Source organism: Podarcis cretensis, assembly GCF_951804945.1.
Source record: "Podarcis cretensis genome assembly, chromosome: 3".
NCBI lineage: Eukaryota > Metazoa > Chordata > Lepidosauria > Squamata > Lacertidae > Podarcis > Podarcis cretensis.
Genome location: NC_137172.1, coordinates 83,075,998 through 83,091,253, shown reverse-complemented (window position 1 = coordinate 83,091,253; position 15,256 = coordinate 83,075,998). Strand labels below are relative to the sequence as shown.

At 41.6% G+C, this 15,256-nt stretch overlaps 1 long non-coding RNA gene across 2 annotated transcripts; it reads left to right on the top strand.

Moving 5' to 3' along the window:
* Positions 1–1,602: 1,602 nt before the first annotated feature.
* On the top strand, positions 1,603–14,089 carry LOC307213047. Of its 2 annotated transcripts, XR_013837364.1 has the most exons (6): positions 1,603–2,248; positions 8,130–8,311; positions 11,427–11,468; positions 11,573–11,745; positions 12,995–13,045; positions 13,891–14,089. It is a non-coding gene; the product is annotated as an uncharacterized lncRNA (long non-coding RNA). The 2 variants fall into 2 exon arrangements; XR_013837365.1 differs by lacking the exons at positions 8,130–8,311; positions 11,427–11,468 and having other exon boundaries at positions 1,603–4,057; positions 11,676–11,745.
* The last annotated feature ends 1,167 nt before the right edge of the window (positions 14,090–15,256 follow it).

Sequence of the window (15,256 nt, the reverse complement as noted above, 5' to 3'; positions counted from 1 at the left end):
TCATAAGATGCACAGACATTTCCCCTTACTTTTTAGAAAGAAAAAAGTGCATCTTATGGAGCAAAAAATACGGTTTGTCATTTTTCTGTCACTGATGACCAGGTGCAAGGTTGGTTTTTTTCAGGCGTAGCCTGCCATTCAGAGGTGAAAAAGCTTCACTTATCAAAACATATTTGCTTATACATATAATTCTGTCCTCCTTTGCATTGGATCATATTCTCTCTCTCTCTCTCTCTCTCTCTCTCTCATTCTCTCTCTCCTCTGCTCAGGTAGGGATGGGTGAGAAACCTATTTGTTTCACATTTTTATGCAGATCTCACTAATTTGCACTTCCCAAAGCGATATGTAATCCAGCAATATGTATCCTTCAAAATTTGAAGCACAGGCTTCTAACCCCCCCCCCAAAAAAAAAACAGTTTAAGAAACCTATATTGGAGGAAGTGCACACAAATATTATTACATTAGCTAATTAAATTATATATAGAAATTGATTATCTTAGGGAAATTGCTTGCAACAACATGTACAAATCACATGCAACAATGTGTAAATTAGGTGAAATGCACACAAAAATGCATATAATCTTTTTATGAAGGCTTTTATCAAAGATTTGCAAACTGAGGTGGAAATTGTGTGAACTGAACCTAAGACTGGGGAAATGAGAACCCAAGATAAGCCAATGTTGACCAATTCATCCATCCTGATTAAGGGATGCCTAAGATAGATAGATTTAAATAGAAGACAGTTACTCAGGACTATCCATTGCTTTTTATAATGCAACCCTAACCACACTGTCCTTTTAGCCATAAAAATACAGTACAGTTAATAATTTAGCAGTCAGGGAAATTTTGTTTAGCCTCTAAATAGCCTCTGAATAATTGAGAAGGCATTCTGACACCAGATAGCTTTTTCAGTGCAGCGACATCCACCTCGTGTAAAATGGTGAAGAGAGATTGAAATGAATGAACCATCCCCCGAAGACTCTCACATTACGGCTTATGAATACGCTCTCCAAATCAGAAGCCAATGAAAAAGAAGACGGCTGCTCATATTCACCAGTGAGAGAAGCCACTTCCCATTCGTTCACTTCTTACACGCAATCTGCTGAATATCTATGGCTGATAGAAATCAAAGGATGAATTATTTGGTAATGACTCTGTGCATTTCTGCATATATACCGTATTTTTTGCTCTATAAGACTCACTTTTTCCCTCCTAAAAAGTAAGGGGAAATGTGTGTGTGTCTTATGGAGCGAATTCAAGCTGCACAGCTATCCCAGAACAGCAAGAGGGATCGCTGCTTTCACTGCGCAGCGATCCCTCTTGCTGTTCTGGCTTCTGAGATCCAGAATATTTTTTTCTTGTTTTCCTCCTCCAAAAACTAGGTGAGTCTTGTGGTCTGGTGCGTCTTATAGAGCGAAAAATACAGTATATATATTTTATTGAAGGGGTGTTTTTTGTTTGTTTTTTAACTGAAGCACATTGAAATTCTAAAATGAATCAAAGGAGATGAGGGAGAAGGGAAAGGGAGAATAGGGCTGCAAAATCTCTTAAGGCTAGGTATGCAGAAGGTGGGCTTGGTAGCTAAGGAATGGTGCCCACAGGGTCCCCGGACGTTTGATGGTCTATTGGTCCCTGTGCCACCACTGTGATTGCTTCCCCGCTGCCACCAACCCGTTTCTCTCGGGTACACACGGAGTCCAGACAGTTGTTAACATTAAACCAAATAAACAAGTTTATTGTACAAGCATTAACGAGTTTATGGTTTCAGATAATTTTTCTTGTCAGTTTCTTAATCTTAGTTTCTTTACCGGCCTATACCTTCCTAATAATGCTAACTGATTATCCCAACTGTCTATCTGACTCCTCTTAGCAGATTCTCTCACCCTCTCACATCAAACTATCCCAACCCACAGACTTATCCTCCCTCTCTCTTCTCTAACACCCGACTGACTCCTTAACAACTATAACTGGAACTCTAACCCCTCCCCTTGGGTTCCCACTGGCCAATCACTTCACACTCATTTAACCCTTTCCTTATGACCCAGCATGATGTCACCTAGGAGGGCAAACACCACAGTGCCTTCCAAAACTAGCTTGGTGCCTGGTGGGATAGGAATTGAGCCTTGTTTCTGTTGTGGGCATAGGATTGCTCCTGGTGGTAAGGTGGAAGGTTGGGCTGTTCCTGGTGCTGCAGGCTGAAGCCTGATGGATTGTGGGAGAAGCAAATTGCAAAACCTTACAGGAAATGGTAAGCCGGTGTTATTCTGACCCACAGATAATAGCCCTTAAATCTAAAACCCTGAAACTTTAAATCAAACCTAGAGACCTGGCAACCCTTAGGTGGTAGAAAGGAAGGACAGAAGAGGCATGGCACAGAGGAGCTGTTCTTTATTTATTGCCGTTTATTAATTGCTTCCCATGAACTGCCATTTATTCATTGCTTCCCAGAAAATATCTAAAAGTGATTGCACAATGAAAACATCAGTAATAAAAGAAATTACAATTTCATATATTTACATAAATGAAAAAAGTTTTAAAACAATTATGGACACTCATATGTAAGGACAGTCACAAATCCAACAGAGACCAGAACTGGGATCAAGATTTTCAGTTGTGGGAAAAGGAAGGCATTCAATAGGTGCCGGAATGACAGTAGAGATGGTTCTGGTCTGAGGGAATAAGTTCCAAAGGGTAGGTTCCACCATGCTGAAGACCCAATTCTTACACTGCACAGAATGGGCCTCTTGAGAAGATGATATATAGGAGGGCCTTTCCTGCAGAACTTTGTGATTTACAGGATATATATGGAGTGAGACCATTGTTTAAATTAAGAGATGAGAGACAAAAGGGCATAGTCATAGATACAAAGGAGGGTGATGGGTGACAGCGGGTGAATGGACAGGTATTGGGGGAACAGGAAAAATGGTGATGTATGGTGTGGGGGTTGGGAACTGTGGTCTAGGGAGGGGTAAGAGTAGTTAGGAGAAACAGAGAAGAAGATGGATCAGAAATGGCCGGTAGAATTCCTGCCCTTCTGGACACATTCTCCGCTCAAGCTAGGACATATACCAGCTTGGAGCAGAAATGTTCCCTCAGACGAGATCTCTGTGGGAGGCCACAAGATGAACGCTGTTACATTTTTAATGCTCTGTTAACTGTATTGGGTCAAAGGTTCAGAAAGGTGACAGTGAGGGCTACATTGCACTTAAACTTAATCATCTGCTTTCCAGTCATGCAGGTGGAAAACTCCTAAGCCTTTCCAGGATGCCAGCCTCTAGAAAATGTGGTGCTATTTGCCTCATGTATAAAAACTTTTAAAACCAATAAAAGTTACAAGCGGCCATACTGCCATTTCCACAGGAGATGTACCCAGTGAGCAACAGAACCCAATTTTGCCTTAATATTGGTGAGCCATGAGTAATACAAGGGCTATAAAAATCTTCAGTTTATATGCAATAGGTTCTCTCACATTGATGAGCATTGCTTTTCACTCAGGTAGACACTTTAAAGTGACAGGGTGACTAAGCGCTCAGCTAGATTGATAATTTCCACAATCAATCAGTAGCTCAGCTCTATAAATGCTTAGCTAAGAAATGTCATTCATTTGTTTCAGTGGAGCTACCTTTTTATGGGAATTAGCTCCCCTTTACAGAGTTATGTAGAAGACAGGCCCTATAATTGGTTCCGTCCGATAAAAACTATTCAAGACACTCTCTTTTAAAATTTAAATAACAAATAACTTTTACTTTGTGTACTTGCACTTGCAGATTAAATATACCACAGCTGGGTGTTACTTATATTACTAATACATATTACATAGATTTGTATCAATGATAAATACGGTTGCAGGCTGTTACAGACTGACTAACTCTGAGGCAGACAGCAGCACAACAGAGCATACCTGCTGCTCTAACAGTTAAGACTGTCATAGCTGTACCAACTGCCATAACTGCCTCAGGCGTATAGGAGCCAACTCCTAGGGGCCAAGGGGTCTTTCCCCCCAATAAAATATTTGAGGGGGGCTTCCCCCCAGTTGATGGGCAATGCCATTCAAATGGTGTGTGTGCACTGTCATGTGATCAGTCAGGGTGATCACATTTCCAAGCCGGGTTGCACTGCTAACAAAGTGTCTCAAGGGGGCTCAGAGACTCCTTCAGCTTCTGGGTAGCTCTGTGGGAACGGCCATTCCCAAAAAAAATTGCCACAGCCACCCCACACCCCCATCCCAAGAAATGAAGCCAAACTTCCTGAGGGAAATGCTCAAAGCTCAAGAAAGGAGAGGATGTTGAAGTAGCAGGGGGATGTGTATTTTATTTTATGACAGATCAGACAGTTTCCTAAAGCTACAGATGCAAGTCAAATACTGTGGTTGGTAAACACCCCTAGTACATACGCTTAGGATTGCACCCTTTGTTAATTTCTGCCACATCTGTGGAATCCAACTCTGGATCTTGTGTGATTTTTCCCCCCTGAGAGAAATATGAGGAAAAGTAGCTCTAAGACTAGCTACAAGATTTATTTAAAGCATATGGCTTACAGGTGCCTGACTGTCAGTCTTCATGCTTTCTTACAGAATAGGTACAAAATCAAACACAAGTCCCTACTTTTATCATTTTTCAAGCTAATCAACTTAGACATCAAAGTGGATTTTTTACTCCTCTCTAAACTACCCCCCCCCATGGTACTACCAGAGGCGTACCTGGGGTCCCTTGCATCCTTGGCAAAGAACTGTATCAATGCCCCCCCCCCACACAAAAACACTTTACCACAATAGCCACATTATAAATTACTACATTTTATGCAACCTAAGTACTCAAAGTGTCCAGAGTGAGAGCGAGGTGAGGAGGAAGGGCGAAAAAGATGACACACCTTTGTGCCGTGGTGTGAGAAGGATGGGAGGCTTCCCCTGTGTTTGATCTTTCCACAACAACGGTGGCACATCACCAACATATATGTCATACACCCCATAGTTTGGTAGGTTATTTTTGCAGAGGGTGGTGGGCCTGACCTATATACTCAGCAGGGAGAGTTTCACAAACCCCTTTGTATGCTTCTGGGTACTACTTCTGTACCCTAGAGCTTCCTAGTTCCTACAATCAGTATAGTTTTATAAATTCATTCTTATGATTCCCACTTCTGTCATACAGCTAAGATGCCAACCACTTTGCACTACACTTTGCACTACAAGCTAGTCAATAGGCTTGGGGAGGAGCTTGGCTAGAGCCAAGATCTAAATGCCTGAAACTCAATTAAAAATCATTTGATCCAAGCCCACTCAACGCACACTCACATGCTTATATTTATAGGACAGCAGTGAGGTGACGTTGCAGTGCATTGCCAAGTTTGCCTGACAATTGACCTTGTGAATGCTCCACCATATATCATGATTGCTGCTTCGCTGGTGACCAGTCTGAAATATTCCAAACAGAAAATATTGCACTAAGACCTTGACAGATTAAAGCCTTCACAGTATCTGTCAACACACATCTGCATCCCAAAATGGCAAATCAGTGGCAGCTTTGCCATTTCACCCTGGTGTGCTTGTGTAAGGCTATCATATGAGAACTCTCAGCTCAGCATTAGTACAAAGCTTTGGCACATAGGTGCAGAGAGAGAAAAGGAACATATATTTTTTTTTTGCACTGATATTTCTGCAAGCTCTCTGCACCTATGTGCCAAAGCTTTGTACTAATGCTGAGCTGAGAGTTGGGGACTACTTTTGGCTAGCCCTGATTTTTTTACAGCAGTGAGATAAATATGATCACCTGCAAGTGTTTGCAGACCAAGCCACAGTGCAACAGTGCCGTGATATCTGGATAGGAAAATCCTCACAGGTGAAGGGTGTTTCTCCTACAGTGAGTTCAAGCATCACATTGCATTAACTTTTCCTCAGCATACCCAAACATGCATTTTCCTCCTCAGGTTTTTGGGCCTTTCACCTTCATTTCTTTTCCTCCCCTCCTCCTTGTGAAAAGTAATTCCCACTTACTACATCTGTGTTTTCACCCCATTGTGCCTGTCTGAACTAGAGCTCTAAAAAGAAAGAAAAAATTCTTAGTGTTCCTAACTAAAAGGAAATTTCCTCCAAATGTTTTACCATGGTAGGGAATTTCTTTAAAAACATTAAACTGGCTGCTTTTTAATGATGTGTTTAAAATTAAACATTCCCAGATGGGATGTATATTATGGACAAACCATGTCCTTCAGTTCAAGTACCCTGTTTACTTTAAAATCTGAAACTAACTACAAATGCAAACCAGTTTTTATTTTCAAGCACCTGGAAAAAATTACCAAATTCTTAGGTGTGCATTGTAATGAGAACAAATACAGAAGAGTGTGAATTCTTGGGTTTCAATATCTATTTTTAAATTGTTTCCCGAGTAAGCTTTCTATTTAGATTTAATGAGATTCTAACTGCATTTTAAAAAAGAAAAAAAAATCCCAGACGATTATTAAAGACATATTCCTGTAGGTTTTGCACACATAGTTTAAACATTTCTTTAAAAGTGTTTCAGATCATCGTTGGCATTCCAGATGAGTTATCTTCCTAAATAAGTTGAATTATTAAACTTTTACTAGAAACACACACTGCGGGGGATTAACTGTTTTTCAAGAGACACAAATCTCTGCAGTTGCTCAGCTCTGACGGATCTGTTTTTTAAATGGTTTGGCTGCCATCCTGCACACAATTAGGCCTCTAAAATCCAATTGATTTGTGATAGAATTTAAACTGCTTGTGTGTGCTGGATTGCAGTCCAGGTGATTTTAAGGCACATTTTTTTGCCTATTATTTTAAAGCCACCTAAAATCAAAGTCTATTAAAACATCACCATGTACAGTGGTACCTCTGGATACGAACAGGATCCGTTCCGGAGCCCCATTCGCATCCAGAAGCCAACGCAACTCGCGTCTGTGCATGCGCGGGTCATGATTCGCCGCTTCCACGCATGCGCTTGACGTCATTTTGACCGTCTGTGCATGTGCAAGCGGCGAAACCCGGAAGTAACGCGTTCTGTTACTTCTGGGTTGCTGCGGAGCGCAACCCAAAAGCACTCAACTGAAGCAACTTCAACCCGAGGTATGACTGTACAAGATAATACCAGAAGAGAGAGATTATTGTGATCAACTGGTCATGGGACCTAGGAAAGCTGCTCTGTGAAATCTCCCATAATAGTATTGTGGATTCAGCAGGTGGTCATTTAAAGGTGCATTTATCTGCCTCACTCTTTCTGATATGTTCTCTAATATTTCCCTGTACTGACAAGTGGTGGAAGCATCCAACAGATCCTCTTAACTGGTCATCATGGATTTGGTTAAGGACCAGCACCAGAGGTTGGCAAAGTCAGGCACCTTCCTAGGCCCATGCTCCAATTGGGGGAGGGGGCGGCACAGCCAATCCCTAGAGCATCCTGGATTCGTCCTCCTCTTTGCTGCTGCCGCTGCCTGTTCACCTGCCCTCACCAAGTGAATGAGCATCGGGAGGAACAAAACAAGGAGCAGTAACCACAGTACATCCTGCCAGCACACCTTCTTTAGGAGATGGTACAACTAGGCCCAAAGGAAGAAACCAGTGAATTGGCAGTAACAACTGTAGACAGAAGAGGCGGGTACTTAATGAGATGGGTCCACTGAGAGAATCTCACCCAAAGACCCCCAAATCTGGAACAAGCATTGATTTGGTTGACCAGCTAGAGCACTTCAGATACTATCTGTATGGGGGGCAGGGAGTGCTCATTTTACACAATGTTGTCACCACAGTTTGTCATAAGTATCCTTGGGTGGCACTCCTGTTGTTACTGAATCGCAACTCACATCATCCTTGGCCATTGGCTGCGTCATCTTGGGATGTAGCCCAACAACATCTGGAGGCCCACCCACGCTTGCATGGCTTACAGGGTGATCATTTCCCCCACCTGTGGTAGTCTTACTGCAACTTTAGCAAAGGCACAAGCAGAAAGAACTACAGCTTTCTCCTGTCTTGAGGTGTTGGAAAGCAGAAGCTGCTGAACTTTTTGCTACTCAGGCAAGCTTTTAAAAGTTCAAAGCTGCTGTCAAAAAAAAGGTGGTAGTCTTAGTAGCTGAAAGGAAGTCTCAGAAATACTGTTTTTTGACTCTCTTTTTTGTTCCAGCTTTCTCTTCTCATTCATAATCAAGGGCCAAACTAGACATGTCATTAAGTGTATTTTTGCATTTACTCCAGTGGTGGATTTGACCAACACCACCCCAAGCAAAGTATCAGTTTTGGAAATGTGATTTTCTGCAGGAGGAAAAGATTCAAATCTCTCCCTAGTGCAAGTTACACTGAACACAGGTGCAAACTCTCTCTATACATGCACATGGTTGTGTGAAAGAGCATACGCTTGTTGATTTGTCCAGATCAACTATTTGTATATACAGGTGCACAGATTGTACACTTATTGAATGTAACATGTCAGTGCTCCTGACGTCTGCTGTAATCCTGACTATCAGCTGATGCAATTTACATCAAAGCCGCATTTTTTAAAACCCTAGATGCAAAAGCTCAAAAAAGACAAATGCCTAAATAAAAACAAGGGAATATACTGCTGGTGTTAGGTACAATACAAAGTGAATGTTTGGTCTCACCAGCAAGATCAGAGATCAGGAACTAGGTACCCTGTCAGATTACAGGGCCCATCTCTGACCATTGGTCATGCTGTCTGGGGCTAAGGAAGTTGGGGTCCAACATCAGCTGGAGTGCCATAGATTCTCCAGTCCCTGATCTGCATACAGCCTTGTTAACAGGGAGCATCTTGCATTATGAGACATTTAGTGTATTTAGAGCAAAACTGATTTTGTCTACTCATAAATGGGGAAATGAGGAAGGAAGATCTCCAGAAAGTACAGACTGCAAATCATTTCAAAATGAGATATGTCCCAATCACAGAGGCCATACTGAAACATCACCTCATAATTGCTCAATATACAAGTCAGAACATGTCAAGATGAAATGCTTGAGGAACATGGTTAGCTATTATTGTTTTTACTCTTTCCGGGGTGTGATGGAATGCAGAATGAGCCACATGGCAGGAATTGTTGTTCTTTTTTAAAGCTATAAAATGAAGACACAGGCAGATCTGTTAAATGGCATTATCCCTTCAGGAGTATACACCATGGCTTTGTCCATGGACTTGAACCACAGCTCCCATCTTCCCTGGCCTTGCTTGCTGGGGCTGATGAGAATTGTAGTTCAGCAACATAAACACAGGTTCTCAACATCTGATCTAACTCATGGTGTTTTTTGGAAGCTACCGCCCAAATGCTATTCACCAGTAAGCAACTGGACACAAACAAACAAACAAATATCATGAACAGCTCATACCATTACTGCCCATGAACTGTCACACCATTGCACTTCCTGGATTTTTTTCATGCAAATATTTGTGCTTCTTTAGTGGTAAAACATTTTGCATGATTGGTGTGGACAGGTGTTTCCGTCTGTACTTCTTCATGGTCATTGCAGCATCCATGCTCTTGTATTACCAGAGCCCTTATTTTTATCTACGCATTTGCAACATGACATCCACACCCCTATTCACTCTGTTTCATTTTATCTGATAATTTGTGTACATAAACGAAAACTGACTATTCCACTGTCCCAGGACCTGATTGCCTCATTCCATCTCAATTCTCCATTTTGGGGGGTGGTGGTCAAATGGAACAGTGTTTATGTGGGTGCTGGTTATGATATACCATTATTTCAAATAGAATATATAAGAAATGAAATTGGGAGCTGGTTATTTTCATAGGGCTCCTCTGCTCTAAAACTTGTTGACAGATTGGTTCATCAGCCACTGATCTTCTTGTCCTGGGGTCATGATATTGGATAGCAATATCTGTTTCCACACCCTTGTTATGGATACCAAAGTATGTGGTGATGAGTGAATGAGAGCAAACTCTCTCTATAAGCCTTCCTTGAGGCAAACTCGGGGTATTTTCACACACATCTCTGAAAAGGTGTAGCAGAAACACAGGGCAAGCTGGCCCAGCCTGATGTGATTAATACTTCTCAGTTGCTGTTATCTATAGAATCCTCCCCAAATGGACTCATATTTTTGGGACATGTTCACACCAATCAATTCTGTGCCCCAGGAAAAGGAACAAGCTAAACGCCCTGCTGATCACTTCTCCCAGTGGATCTTCCTGCTGCTGGGAAGTTTATGCCTGCCAATATTTGGGGGGGGGGGGTTAAGCACATCTATTTTTCAGCAAGTCTGAGTGTTTACTCCTGAGCAGAGCCACAGCTAGGGAGGCCTCAAGCCTACTGCTCAAAATAGAGCCATTCCCATTCAACAGGTCCCAGCCAGCCCTTCCCTGGAGTAGGAGAGATAATGACTGGTGACCTGAGTGAGTTCACATTGGCCAATCGACAGGCATTTGACAAATAACAGGAGCCTTAAGCACTGTTTAGGCTCCAGAGAACAAATTAGGAGAAAGAGGAAGACAATCACTAAGGTTGTGTGTTAAAAACAATTTCTTCACTTCTCACAGTCTCTTACATTGCAAGCTGTCTTTAAATAAAAGTGCACACTCTCCCCCACCACCACTATCTAATGCTCGCCAGATAGAACAGAAAAAAACCCCAAACAAAACCTCTTCAGATTGCATGTTTCTGTTTCATATCACTTGTCAAGGAAAATGAGATGGTAATGTCAAAACTAGTAGTGCTGTTAATAATATTTATTATTTATATGTTTTAAAAAGAAAAGAGATACACATAGATCAACAGAGAGGAAAGGCATTGCCCACAGGCCCATAATCAAAAGAGAGAAGGGGAGTGTGATGGGAAAGGGGATGGCTTTTTCATTGAACACAGCTTGAGGAAGGGCAAAGCATCTGCCTTGCATTCAGAAACCCCTAGCTCATCTCCAGGTAGGGCAGGGGGAGACCACTACCAGGAACCCTGGAGATCTGCTACCCTTCCATGTAGACAATACTCCACTAGATACCGCAATGCTCTGACGCAATGGAAATAACATTTGTCATTGTTTTCAGGTGCTTCATTCTTAAGGTTTCATCTTGCATCCTTTTGGCTTCCAGAGAATATGAAACACCTTTCGGGAAGGATTTTACTTTATGGAAATCCCATATGAGACCTTAAGCACGTGCAGTTTTATTAGCTATATTTTCAAAGCTGGGTTGGGCAAAACTTTAGAGCTGCATCTGAAGAATCTGTGACATTTTCTTTTTAGTGCTGCTTGTCTTTATTTCTCAGAAATAAAGACAAAGGCTGTTCTTTAGATAAATCTGGATATACTGCAAGCCCAGTTCAGTGCCTTTTGTCCATAATCCTGTATTTCCTTTCCTTTTTATAAATGACACTTTATTTAGCTCCCTTTCAATATACTGTGTATATTGAATACTATATGTATACTACCCCGTTTTTTCTTTTCTTTTTGTTGAAACAGATTCCCATAGATGATGGAAGTGGAAGAGACAGCTGGTTATTGGTAGGCACTCTGCTATCTTGCACTCTCAATTTCAAAAATATATTTTCTTGATATTATGTGCATTGAGTTTCTAGAGCAATAATCACATACCTATGCAGTCACAGGTACCTCCTCTCCAATCTTCTGTTGTAGAGATCCTACATTATTTTTAGGCTGCATACACACTAACCTGCTTACAGGACAAAAATGTGGTTTTTCTCCATCCAGAATCATTGGTGCTCATCCTCAACATGCTGCTTTCAATCTAGAATTATTCTAGAGCCTGCTGTCTACAAGGGTGGGTATAGCTTCATGATACATGGGTTTATCCATACTTCCATTTTTCCTACCACTTTCCCCCCGGGGAAACCCATTTTTAGTGCTAAATCAGAACAGAATGGTGATTAATATACACAGAATAATAAATTAATAATAAATTAGAATACAAAACATTAAACAAAGCCACAGAGACTTGTGAACTACCCAACCTAAGATGAACTTATAATGTCTGATTTCAATAGATTTTTCAAATGCTTAACTCGGTCTTTTAAATAAGTTCATGAAGATACCAACAAAAGGTAAGTTCGGTGTGATTCACAATAGCCAGAGATGCTAGTGGAGTTGTAGATAGATGTTAATGAAGTTGTAGATGACAGGGTGCCGGCGTTTTGCACCTGTTTTGCCCTGGCAGTCCAAGTAATCAAGAGGCTGCTGTTCGCCCCCAGTGGGGCCCTTTTCCTAGGGCTTGCAGGTAGTCTCTTAAGCTTATGCCAAGAAAGAGTATTCTCTATAAGATTGAATAACAATATATGTATCAAGACTTTGAGATTAGACCACTGAAGAAGCCCAGAAAACTATCTTGGGAGTGTGCTACCTGCAAGGTTGGGTAGTTCGCAAGTCTTTGTGGCTTTGTTTAATGTTTTGTATTTTTCTCAGAAGCTTGATAAAGAATGTATAATTTATTATTCTGTGTATATTAATCGCCAACGTGTTGCATGAGTCACACTACTATCAGCAGCACAGGTTGCATTTTTCTAGCATTAAATCAGAACAGAATGGCAATTGGGTTTTCCGCATATTGCAGTTTGTTCCACTTTAGTCCTAAAGAGCAGGTTTTCTGGATAAAAGTGGCAGGCCAAAGGCAAAACCTCTCAGACCCATGCCTAGAAAGCAATGGAAAGGGGGGGGGAATTGTTTGGCCCCATGCTTTCAAGCGGATAGATTGTCCACACCTTTTCCTCCCTACATGTGTTCTCTGTCAAGGAAGAAGGAAGTGGTAATTGCCATCTTGGCATACACCCACCTGCACTGTCATTGCTTACATCTGCTTTCAAAGGGGCAAACAGTGGAGTCATGCAGAATCAATCTGCAGTGAGCTTGTGTTTTGGGAAAGGAATAGTTTCTCAGGAAGTGCTTTTCAGGGGGAAAGAATATGCAATAGATCTAGATTTTGTGTGGACTATGTGGAAGTACTCAGGGCTCCAATGAGTTTAGAATAAAATGTTGCATGTACACAGCCTACGTTTTATTATTATTATTGTTTATAGCCAGTGGTCATTACAATACAAATCCTGCCAAACAACCAAGACAGTCCAAGGGTAAGTCAAAACATATACATTTTCAGAGCTGCAAATTTTCATAACTTAAAATGTCTCATAGGCCAGCAGCCATCTAATTTTGAAACCATCTGACTGACCTTCTGAAATGAACAGAAGAATCTATCCCTGGGTGAATCATATAAAGGGCAGTACAGCAGAATATAGTGTGTGATGTCTCTGATCTGATTCAAGCCATGTATATAATCATTTGTTGGCCCGTTAAAAAATTTGCTGGTCAGATTTCTAAAATGAAGTTCGAGAATCAGATTCAAGGAACGTGCACAGGGAGAGGGTGGTAGGCTGTGCTTTATGCATGTGTTCCTTGAGTGATTGTACACATGAATGTCTTTGTATGGGCAATTGGAAGCACTGTCCCTGATCTAGTTCTTGAGTTCCCTGCACACAAAACAGGACAACAGTCAAACCAGAAGAAGTCACCTTTCCAGCCTAACTATAATACAATGCTGTTTTCAGCTGTTTCGTGTAAGAACTGCTTTTGCTGTAATTCTGACCGATCAATTTCCCCACTCTCATCTACTGGACAAGAAGAGAGCAAACCTTATGAAACCAATTTCCAATTATGAGACCCGGCTGGTCTCTGGGGCACACCTGCTATTTCTTTCACTTTACTGGATTCAGCAATTCTCCAAGGGTAAGGGTGGAGTTACTAAAATCCTACTGAATTGATGACTTTCTCTTACACACATGGCAACTCCATACAACACTATGTAATGCCTAGCCAGCTAGAGCAGAAACTTTAGGTTCCATTTAGTTAGTTGTTTTTAAAGTCAGGAAGTTAAATGTGCCATAACAACAACAACAACCCTTCTTTTTTCCATTGCCAGGCTTTAATGATTCTCATACTGGGCGATACAATTGGTCTGTTAACGGGAAATATGTTGAAGGCCCGTTCTTCTTTCCTGAATGAAACACTGGCTGTGCTGACCTTGGCTGGAAGTTTATTGTTACTCACTGTCGTGAAGAGAAAGCAAGAGCCAGTGACAATTTGTTCGTACAATTTAAAATATATTATTGAGCCTTTCAGCCACATTGAGAGTTCTTTAATGATCAGCAGATGTGTTGCCTGTGTCAGTTTTCTTTGGACACAAACAGAATCTGCTCAGCCTGTCCCAGGATCCCTTTGGCCGCTCAGCTACATCTCAAGGCCCACTGCCTAGCTAATTTGGTGTTTGCTCCCTTGTGTGTCATTATAACAGGGCTGGGGAGCTTCAGCTGTGTTTTCCTGTGACCTGGTGTCACCCTGAAGCAAGTTTGGTTCTTCCCCTCCTCTCATTCCTCCTCGGTGCTTAACGACAGTCAAATCACCTAATGAGCGGCTTGAGCTACCACTCCCGAATTATTTTCTTAAAACAAATTGTTCATTGTCTTCATTCCACAAATGATATTGACCCACTTTCATGATCTTCAGAAACTGAAAAGGAGGCGAATATTCATACTGTGGTCAGCAGCCATTTTGAAGCAGCAGTAAAGCAGGAGTTGACCAAGGTGGTCTGCAGACAAGTCTTTTTGCAACTCCCTCTTTGCTGCAGGGCTGGCAACTGGGGAGGGGGGTACTTTGGCAGCCAGTCATTTTATGAGAAACTTTCAGAAAGTTCTCTTGTGTTCTTCATCAGTAATAGACTCATACCTCCTCACTCTTCCCATTCCACATTTCTACAGTTCTTTGTTGAAATTTGTGTGTGTACACAATCATAAATATGAAATACTTTCACTGGCAATGTGAACTAAGAAACTGTGATGTCTTTATTATTTGATAGACTCCTAATCTGTCCCATCAGCTCAGGGTACACAACACCATAATCATTATTTCAGTTCAGTTAACAAGTGGGGAGGCTTCTAGACACCTTTCCCTATGCCTAAGTGTATTTAGATCCATGAGATCAGGGTTGGCAATATAATGTCCCCCAAGACATATCCAGGCTGTCATAGCTTTTCCGGCTTCCTCTTTCTTTTCTGAAATGACGAGCAGCCTGCAGGTGAGATCTAGCCCTGCAGGAAATCATTTCTTTCTCAGCGCATTAAGGTAGAATCCTTGCCAATCAACACATGTCTCAGATGAGGGTGGGAACTTAGTGTGCAGTGGAAAGCAAAATAACCTTTATTTTGCTAAGAAGGGTTTAGGAGAACGTGAGAACCTCGTGTACTCATAACAAGCAAAAGGCACACTAAAACTAACAGACTCCAAATGTT